The sequence below is a fragment of the Theropithecus gelada genome, chromosome 6, assembly GCF_003255815.1.
Source record: "Theropithecus gelada isolate Dixy chromosome 6, Tgel_1.0, whole genome shotgun sequence".
Taxonomy (NCBI): domain Eukaryota; kingdom Metazoa; phylum Chordata; class Mammalia; order Primates; family Cercopithecidae; genus Theropithecus; species Theropithecus gelada.
This window is the reverse complement of record NC_037673.1, coordinates 54,801,357-54,810,967: the sequence shown is the minus strand read 5'-3', so window position 1 is coordinate 54,810,967 and position 9,611 is coordinate 54,801,357.

Below are 9,611 nucleotides of genomic sequence, written 5' to 3'. Positions count from 1 at the left end.
TGGGTTTTACCTCCTTTACTTTTCTCTCCTCTCAGAACTAATTAATGGACAGGAAAGTAAACCAACAATGAATGGGAGGAGCCCAAGATAATTGATCTTTTCAATAATGAAGGATAAGCAATAGCTCTCAGAAGGGAGTAGCTTCCTTATGGCATGTGAGGAGGATGCCATGTTCTATAAAACCCGTTTTGATGAGAAGGATCTCTAGTCTATGAAACAATAAGTCTGAAAACCTATGAACTTTACATCATTGGGGACCACTTTAGATGATCAGAGAGCTTTGTGGCCTTGGGCAAACCACTTGACCTTTCTGGACTTCAGTTTCCTCATCATTAAAGGATTCAGCTGAATTATTTTTAGGAACCCTTCCAACCTGACTTATCTGATTATGTCACAACCACTGGACTATCATTTTAAAATGATTTTGCTATTCTACTTTACTAGAAGAACTAGAGAATTATATTTTCTCATATTTTATTATTATTATCTACCTCTGGGAAATGTATGATCTACAAAGCCAGTGGTGGAGCAAAAATGGTGCTTCTGCCTCTGTATGCTGCCTTCAGCAGGAGAAATGCATATTCGTTCCAATCTTTCCAAACCACTGAGTTCTGTCGTGACTTTTAGAAGTACCCAGAATATCTCTGATATTCCAGACATATGTAGAAATGTATATGATGCCATCACTGGTAAATGACTAAACAGTATTGTAATTCCCTACCACTCCAGTCCTTTCAAGATCTTTAAGGTATCATGGACCTATAGAAGCAATTAGGGTTTTTGTTGGGCATGGGGGGTGGGGATTGGCCTGAAAGGAGCTTGAAAGATAATTGTTAGTCCTTACGAACCCTAAAATGCCTTGATGTTTCTTGCTATGTTCTATGCTCATTAAAAAAATAAAAAAATGCGTGAACCCGGGAGGCGGAGCTTGCAGTGAGCCGAGATCTGGCCACTGCACTCCAGCCTGGGTGACAGAGCAAGACTCCGTCTCAAAAAAAAAAAAAAATAAAATAAAAATAAAAAAATAAAAAAAATAAAAAAATACAAAACACAAAAGGTTCTATACTAAAGGAAAAGCAAAGGAAATCTCCCCCACCTCTACCTTGGCCTCAATAACAATTAAAGACCACTTAACTTTCCTTTCAAAGCATTCTTTAAACTGACATTAAATTTATCGTTGGTACCATGAAACAATGGCTATCTGAATCCTTTAAACTTCTGATAGACATTATTATATCCTATCCCCAAAGCCTTGCATTTTCAGAATTAAATATATTTACAATGATGAAGTAAAACTTATTGCATAAGATCACTATCATAATGGAATGGATCTCCCATACCAAATAATAAATTAGTAATTGAGATAAGTCAGAGAATCTCAGAACCGCAGCAGAAGAGGACCTCGTATAGAGTGTGTCCAATGAAACCTTCCTGATGCCAAGGTGGCAGACACATGTGACTGCCTTATTTTCCCTCATCCCCTCTGCCATACATTCTGGTCACACAGAACTCTTTGGAATCCTCCATCTTATTATCCCTTTGTGCCTCTGAGTATCCTTGCCTGCCTGAATCAAATGTACTTCTGTGTTTCAGACAGGGCAAGTTTCATCTCCTCAGTCTCTCTCTAATCACTCCTTCCTTTGTACCTGCGATAAATCCCATCTCATATCTAGAAAATATCTATAATATTTCATTTATATTATCACATATTTGTCTCCCTCTAGCAGACTATAACTTTCTTAAAGTCAGAGACAATATTGTAATCTTCTTTTTACCCACTGATTAGGCCTTTCACTAATCCAGGGTTTTCTTTTAGAAGTGATAGTTTTCAGTGGCTCATTTATTTTCCAGTTTTCAAATACACATATGGATTAATTGTCCAGAATTGAAGAGTACAGAGCAGATACACCTTAGCAACAGTAAAAGTTTGCATCTGTGATTAACCCAGAGACTTACAATAGTAAATGAAACATTTATAGGTAGCAAGGTAGGCAAACACTGATCACTGATGAAGAATAAGTGATAGATAAACAATAATAATTTCTGGCATTGTATAACACTTTTATTATCCAACATTCACACATCTCATTTTCTTTGTCTTTATAAAAATGATATAAAATAAGGAGAGAACTTATTTATATCTTATGGAAGGTGAAACTGATATGATGAGACTGAGTGACTTATCTATAGTCTGTTTGTGACCAAGTAAGGACTTGAAAGGCACCATACTGATTCTGCTCCTTAAGTATATACCAGTAAAAGAGAAGATAAAACCCCCAAGAGATTCACAGCCCAGTGAAAATCATAGCAGATGACTACATAATTAAAACTCAAGGTGGGCCGGACGTGGTGGCTCATACCTGTAATCCTAGCAATTTGGGAGGCCGAGGCGGGCAGATCACTTGAGGTCAGGAATTCAAGATCAGCCTGGCCAACATGGTAAAACCCCATCTCTACTAAAAATACAAAAATTAGTCAGGTGTGATGGCTCACGTCTGCAATCCCAGCTACTCCGAGGCTGAGGCACAAGAATTGCTTGAACCCAGGAGGCGGAAGTTGCAGTGAGCGGAGATCGCGGCAATGCACTCCAGCTTGAATGACAGAGTGAGACTGCATCTCAGAAAATAAAAATAAAAATATAGAAAACCTCAGGGTGATAAGCATTAATATATAGGCATCTTAAAAAGCCTCACAGGAACATTTCACCCAGTCAGGGAGTTTGTGTGGCAAGGAGACTTGGGAGTGGGGTTGAAAAGGCATCTATTCTGCAATGGTTTCTTTGGGAAGGCAACGCTTGAAGGACATGTTCTAGTTAGCAAAGAAAGGAATGAAGAGGGGAAAAATCATTTGGTGTAGAAACAGAAGACTATGCAAAGGCACAAGGTCTTACAGAAAGAAGGCACAGTCTTTCTGAAAGTACTTTCAAGCCTCCTCAAATTGCTTCTTCCCCAAAAGGATTAGTTCTAGTGTCCAGATCCTTCCGCAGTGAAGGGCTTGTTGACCCAGCTGTTTGGAGAGATGTCAGCAGGCAGCTGTTAGCTATCAGCCCCTTCAAGGATTGCCTCAGCTGCAGAACCCTCTTGTCCAAGGTCATGCTCTTTCCCAGGGACACACACATCCAATAACTGATCAGTGCAGAAGAATAAAGACCTAATGATCTTGATCTTGCTCAGGATACCGCTGAAGGGCCATTTTAGCACCAAGTGTCCCTGCAGTGTTGACTGAGGCTGCTGTCAAGTCTGAATTTCAGCTCAACTTCTCCTTTTGCCTAACCCTGTTTTCTTATCTTCCTTTCCATATGTGTCTATCCATAGGGTGCTCTTTAATAAATATGTAGCATGTTCTAATCCCCATCTCAAAGTCTGCTTCCTGGGAAACTGTGACCTGTGACAGTTGGTACCAGGAGTACTCCAAGAATTGTAGGAAAGAAGATGGAGTTTGGAGCCGGATCACTTGTGGCTTTGCTGGCAATGAGAACCACCTCACTGGTGGTAGGGCACAGGCAGTCCTGATATTAGGTGGGGTTCCTATTGTTCAAAAATTCACTGGTGAATTGGGATGATATAAAGGTGGATGGGATGCTCTAGATAGTACTATATATCAGACATTTGAAAAATAAGCCAGCAATAGAAACTATAAGAACAATACTATCATGTGACTATTTTATTTTTTTCTTCTTAAGACGGAGTCTCGTACCGTCACCCAGGCTGGAGTGCAGTGGCACAATCTCGGCTCACTGGAACCTCTGTCTCCTGGGTTCACAGGATTCTCCTGCCTCAGCCTCCTGAGTAGCTGGGATTACAGGCACCTGCCACCAAGCCTGGCTAATTTTTTGTATTTTTAGTAGAGACGGGGTTTCACTATGTTGGCCAGGTTGATCTCGAACTCCCGACCTCGTGATCTGCCAGCCTCAGCCTCCCAAAGTGCTGGGATTACAGGCATGAGTCACGGCGCCCGGCCCATGTGGCTATTTTCTAAGCTCCCTTTTCTAAAAGAAAGATGTGGCTATTTTCTAAGTTCCCTTTTCTGAAAGAAAGACAGAAAAAACTGAGAGAAATTTACAGGTAATTGAAAGCGGGTGTGAAAAGTAAAGAGCTTTCTGGATAACATACATAAAGGATCTAATTTTCTGCAGCAGGAGGGCCTAGAAACCATGGGACCAGGAATAGGATTTAATAATCGGAGTTGCCAAGCTCTGAAGAAGGTTAAACTCCTTATCAAGACATATCTTCTATGCCAAGATTAGGGCCCTGGCTTGGAAAAAATAACAGGCCCCTGACGCATTGGATAGGTATCTACGTGGATGTCCAAACAAGTCCTGAATCCTTAGATTTCCTGAAATCCTCTGAGATTGCAGAAGGGCTCTCCTTCCCCAGTCAAGAGTTAACCTCCCTCCTCTCTTGTAGGAAGAAAATTCAGAGGCCTGCCGCCTGCAAGACAATGCTGTCTCCCTCAGGATATGCCCCTACTTCTTTTTGGCTATGATAGCTATGGTTAAGCTGCAGCAAAAGCAAACCAGGGACATGCTGGGCCTAATTAGGGAAGAAAGATACTATAACCCAAAGGAGCTACAAGAACCAGAATGTACCAGCAGGAATTGGAAAAGTATACATGTGATTGCATGTTGAGGGTGCTTGATCAAGGAGGTTATACCATAAGGTTGGATAAGGGAGAGTTTGTCGTTTGGGGAGCACTATCTCAGTATACAGGATTTATAATCTTGGCAAAGGCCCCAGGAAATAGTGACAGCTCACTTCTGTGCACCTTGACCATCTACTTTGTGTGGAAAGAGATGTGGATTAGACTACACATATGTAGGTTAGACTACACATATGGACTAATCAGCAGTGGCAAGTGGCTTGGCAGGTAAATTGGGGCCTGGAGATCAGTGACAAAAAGATCAGGGGTAGAGGCATGTGGATAAACCTATGAGAGCGGGCTCAAATGATAAAATCTTTGTATCACATGATTACACGCACCAGATAGCAATCAACACAGTAGAGTTACTAAACAACCATGAAACCAAAATGATTCAGCCAGATAACATCAGCCTGCCTCTGTCATTGTCTACCCCAAATCTGATACAATGGGCACACGAACAGAGTAGCTAAGTTGATAAAAATAGAGGTCTCCAAGAGCATGGGTCCCTAACTTAACAAGAAGTAATTTAGCTATTACTTCTGCTAAATATTCAACCTACCAGCAACAGAGACGAATATTGACTCTCAATTATGGCACTACCCCTTGAGGAAACCAACTTGCCACTTGATTTGCCTTCTTGCAAGCAGGCACTTAGTCATTACCACTATCCAAGTGTTTATACAGCTGGGCACGGTGGCTCATGCCTGTAATCCCAGCACTTTGGGAGGCTGAAACCAGCAGATTGCCTGAGGTGAGGAGTTTGAGACCAGTCTGGCCAACATGGTGAAAACCCCGTCTTTACTAAAAATACAAAAAAATTAGCTGGGCATGGTGGTGTGTGCCTGGAATCCCAGCTACTCAGGAGGTTGAGGCAGGGAAATCACTTGAACCAGGAAGGTGAAGGTTACAGTAAGTCAAGATCACACCACTGCACTCCAGCCTGGGCAACAGAGCGAGACTCAATCTGAAAAAAAAAAAGTTTATAAAACGCTGGATCCATTGGTATGGGATTTCACATAACATTGCATCAGGAGAACTATAGCAGAACAGAGATGGAGTTGGCCCCGAATCATGAGATCCTCTGGGCATATTTTTTATCTCATATGAAAGTTAGTAGCCTGAGAGAGCATTGAAACAGTCTTCTGAAGACACAACTAAAATCTCAGCTCAGGGCCAATGGCCAATGCTTTACAATGATAGAGTGTCAGCTTCTAGGACTAGTGTACACTTTGATTCAAAGACCTTCAGGTAGTGCTATTTTCCCAAAAGGAAAAATACATGGTTCTAAGAACTAAGGCGTAGAAGAAAAAGTGGTCTCACCTCCCTTCTCTCCCAGTGACTTTATTGAATAATTCATTTCTCTGCAACTCTGGATCCTATGGATTTTGAGGTCCTGGTTCTCAAAGGGAGAACACTTCTGCCAAAAGATACAGTAATAATCCCATTGTCTTATAAGCTTTGACTGTAGCCTAGGCATTTAGGCTTCTTGTACCAAAGAACCAGATGGTGAGAGGAGAAATCTTCACTTTGGCAAGGTAATTAACCAAACTTTCAGTAGAAGTAGGGCTGCTATTACACAATGGAACAAGGAAGAATAAGTCTAGCAACCCAGGTAACCCACCTGGGTAGCTTTTGATATTCTCTTTGCCAATTATGATGGCAAATGGACAAGTTCAGCAATCCTGGTTTTGAGAATGGCATGGTGACCAGAAACTAAGACTCCTCAAGGCTGAGAGTATGGGTAGTGCCCAGGTAAGCACTGAAACCAAAAGAGATGCAAGGTGAAAATGAAGAAAAGCAGGCCAGGCACAGTGTGCATGCCTGTAATGTCAACTACTCTGGGGGCTGAGGTGGGAAGATCACTTGAGCCAGAAGTTCACGACTAGCCTGGGAAACACAGCAGGACTTCATCTCAACAAAAAAGAAAATAGAAGAAAAGATCCCAAGCTCATTCTTGTTGGAAGAAAGAGAGAGACAGAAAGAGAGAAAGAGAGAAAGAAAATCTAGACACAATAGTAGAGAGGAATAATGAGTTTAAGTTGTGACTCTGAGATCAGCTGCAGTATTGGGGCTATAGTTGGTCCTAATACCTGCCTATTCTCAGTTTAGCTCATGAGGAGTCTGGCAGAATTCCAAGTAACTGCTTCCTAAATGTGCATTAATAAGAGAATCTGAATGGAGCAAAGGGTAGCCTATGGTAGACACGGTAGTACACCACACAGATTTCTCTTTAATAAGAGTTATTGTCCCAGCTACTTTACCATAGAATGCTGTCAGAAGACTGCCATAATCTGTAAGCCCTTTCAGGGATTGCCTCAGTGGCATAAGTGTCCTCTAGCCCAGGGTTATGTATTTGCTAGGAATACTCACATGTGATCACCAAATGATGCAGGAACGTAAAGGACTGGCCATCTTGGACTAACTGAGAACAGTTCTGAGGGGCCATTCTTGTTCCAGAGATCCCTGTGGAATTGACCAAGGATGTTGAGTCTGTGTCTCAACTCAATACCTCCTCCTTCTAATCCTGTTTCTTTTTCTACCCTCCAGAGACGTTGGTCCCAAGAATATTCCATTAAAAAAAATTCTGTACTTTAAACTCCAACACAGAGTTTGTCAATATAACCCAAACTGCAATAAAAGAGAATATCTGGAGAGAGAAATAGCAAATTCCAGGTCATTTACCTTTTGGAGGAAGAATATACTTTTTATTTCCTAAAGCAGTATGGTAGTAGGGTGTTAGGGGGCCAAGAGTGAAGTTATTTAACGAAAATGAGGAGGGAGTAAAGTTGCCTAAGCTTTGTATTTCTCTCTAGTAATTTTGTCAAGATGTGGAGGATGGGGATTGGCGTGTAAGAGGAACATGAAAAAAGTGGCCTTGTGACTGGTCATGGACATTGTGCAGATCTATTGGTTGTCCTCATGAGAGCAATGCCGTACAGCATCTCTGGGTTTCTGCCCAATCCAGACTTGCCAAAAGCCTTTTGCTTGGCATGGAGAAGAGATGAGGAGGCTACCATGGGGCAACTCCAGAGTGAGGCTTGCTATTTAGAGAGAAAAGACATAGGCATGTCCCCTCCTCCTTGCTGACAGCTCTCAGAGGCAGTTCTTGACTCAAGAGGCCCCAGAGGCCCAGCAAATCACAGGCTCACAAATGTAAAAGAGCAGGAAAGAATACAGCCACCAATGCCTTAATAGAGATTGCAACTGGCCAAATTTCCAGCCCAAATAATTATCATCTTGGCAGACAAATAGAATTCTTAGGACAAAAGGAAATCTTCAAATGTTTATGTAATTTTTCTATGGGGAAAGAGTTTACTGATTCTAGGAAGGGTGGGCCCTTCGAGGGCTAGCTGCCACACTCCGGTGATTATTCTGAGCATTAACACTTTGGAAATTTTCACCTTTAAAATTTCTTGTCTGTGCTTCAAGGCACAATGGGCAATTCATTCATTTCCTCCCAGAGGGCCTACACATGTGACCATCTCCTGAGAAAGACAATTATTACTTCAAGGTGGTCTGCCTGAAGTATCCTTCTCCAATACTGATTTACAGGAAATGGGCCGATGTGAGTGTCTCAGAAGTATAATCACAAGATTGGGAAACTAGATTGGGAAGAATTTTTATAATATGCTTCTCAGTTAAGCACACATACAACTTCAAAACCTGGAAAATGTTTTTCTAAATTCTCTCATTGTCATTTATTTTCATCACTATGTTCAGGCAGGCAGAATTTCTACTAATTTGTTATTATAATCTTTAAACTCATTTATTTGAGCTCTAAAATTATATTCACTTTGTGTGATACAATACACAGAGATATCTATACTCAGGTGGCTCTTAGAAAAGGAGAATTCCTGACTTGCAAAATGGGATCTTTAGATCCCATTAGCTATACTAGTAAGCTATATTAGTAATGAAATGGGAGCTTGAAATCATGAGCAGGGGAATGATAAAAAACAGTTTAGGGTGTTTCCTCTGGAGGTAGTGATTCCATTTCTGCCCAGCCCCATTCCATATGATTCCAATCCACTGCTGCCTCCCCCATGAAGTATTACACATCAGCCCAGTCAGATTGAGAAAGTTTTTATACAAGGTGTGACCTCTAGTTCAGTTTGGGGTGAATTAGTATGTTTACTGTGCTGATGACTCCAATCTAGTGTTACAGAGCTCTCCTCCGACCCACTAGGAATGTCAGGTGATGGTTTGACAGTTATCACACTGTCTCTCTAAAAATGATAATTCGGCAGTTGCAGGGAGAGACAACCTCCTGATGATCCAGAGCTACTTACATTGAAAGTGTTATTGAATGCAGATCCCAGGGAGAAGAAACTTCCTGGGCATGTGCCCTAAGAAGCAAAATGGTGAACTATGACCTTCCTGGTACACTCCACCAGAAGAGAGAGGAAAGCCTTGGATGGGCACGTGTACAGCTTCCTAAACACACTGCGTAAGCTCAGTTCCCAAGGGTTAGGAAGGCACTGCGAATGTGGGAAGCCCACCCTATGGGAAGAATCATAGGAAAGAGGTGAACTTATAAAGCCAGAGGATCAACATTAAACACCCCTTTGTTTTCTCTCTTTGACCTTCACGTGCCTGAGTCTCTTCTAAGCGCAACTTCCTTTCTTTCCTGTTCTAAAGTCTTTTTAAATAAACTTCCACTTCTGCTCTGAAAGTTGCCTCAGTCTCCCTTTTCTTCTGCTTTATGCCCCTCAGTCGAATTCTTTCTTCTGAGAAGGCAAGGACTAAAGTTGCTGCAGATGCATGCGGATATGCTGCCAGTAACTCAGAGTAACTAGGATCTCTTCCACCACTAACACTATGAAAATGGCAGATCTCTACATTTGTTGTGGTTTTTAATTTTTTATCTGCATTTTATAAGTTTTGATATACAGATCATCTATATGTTTTGTTAAATTATATCAAAGCACTATACTTTAAGTTATTATAAACAGTATTTTGCTTTTAATTTT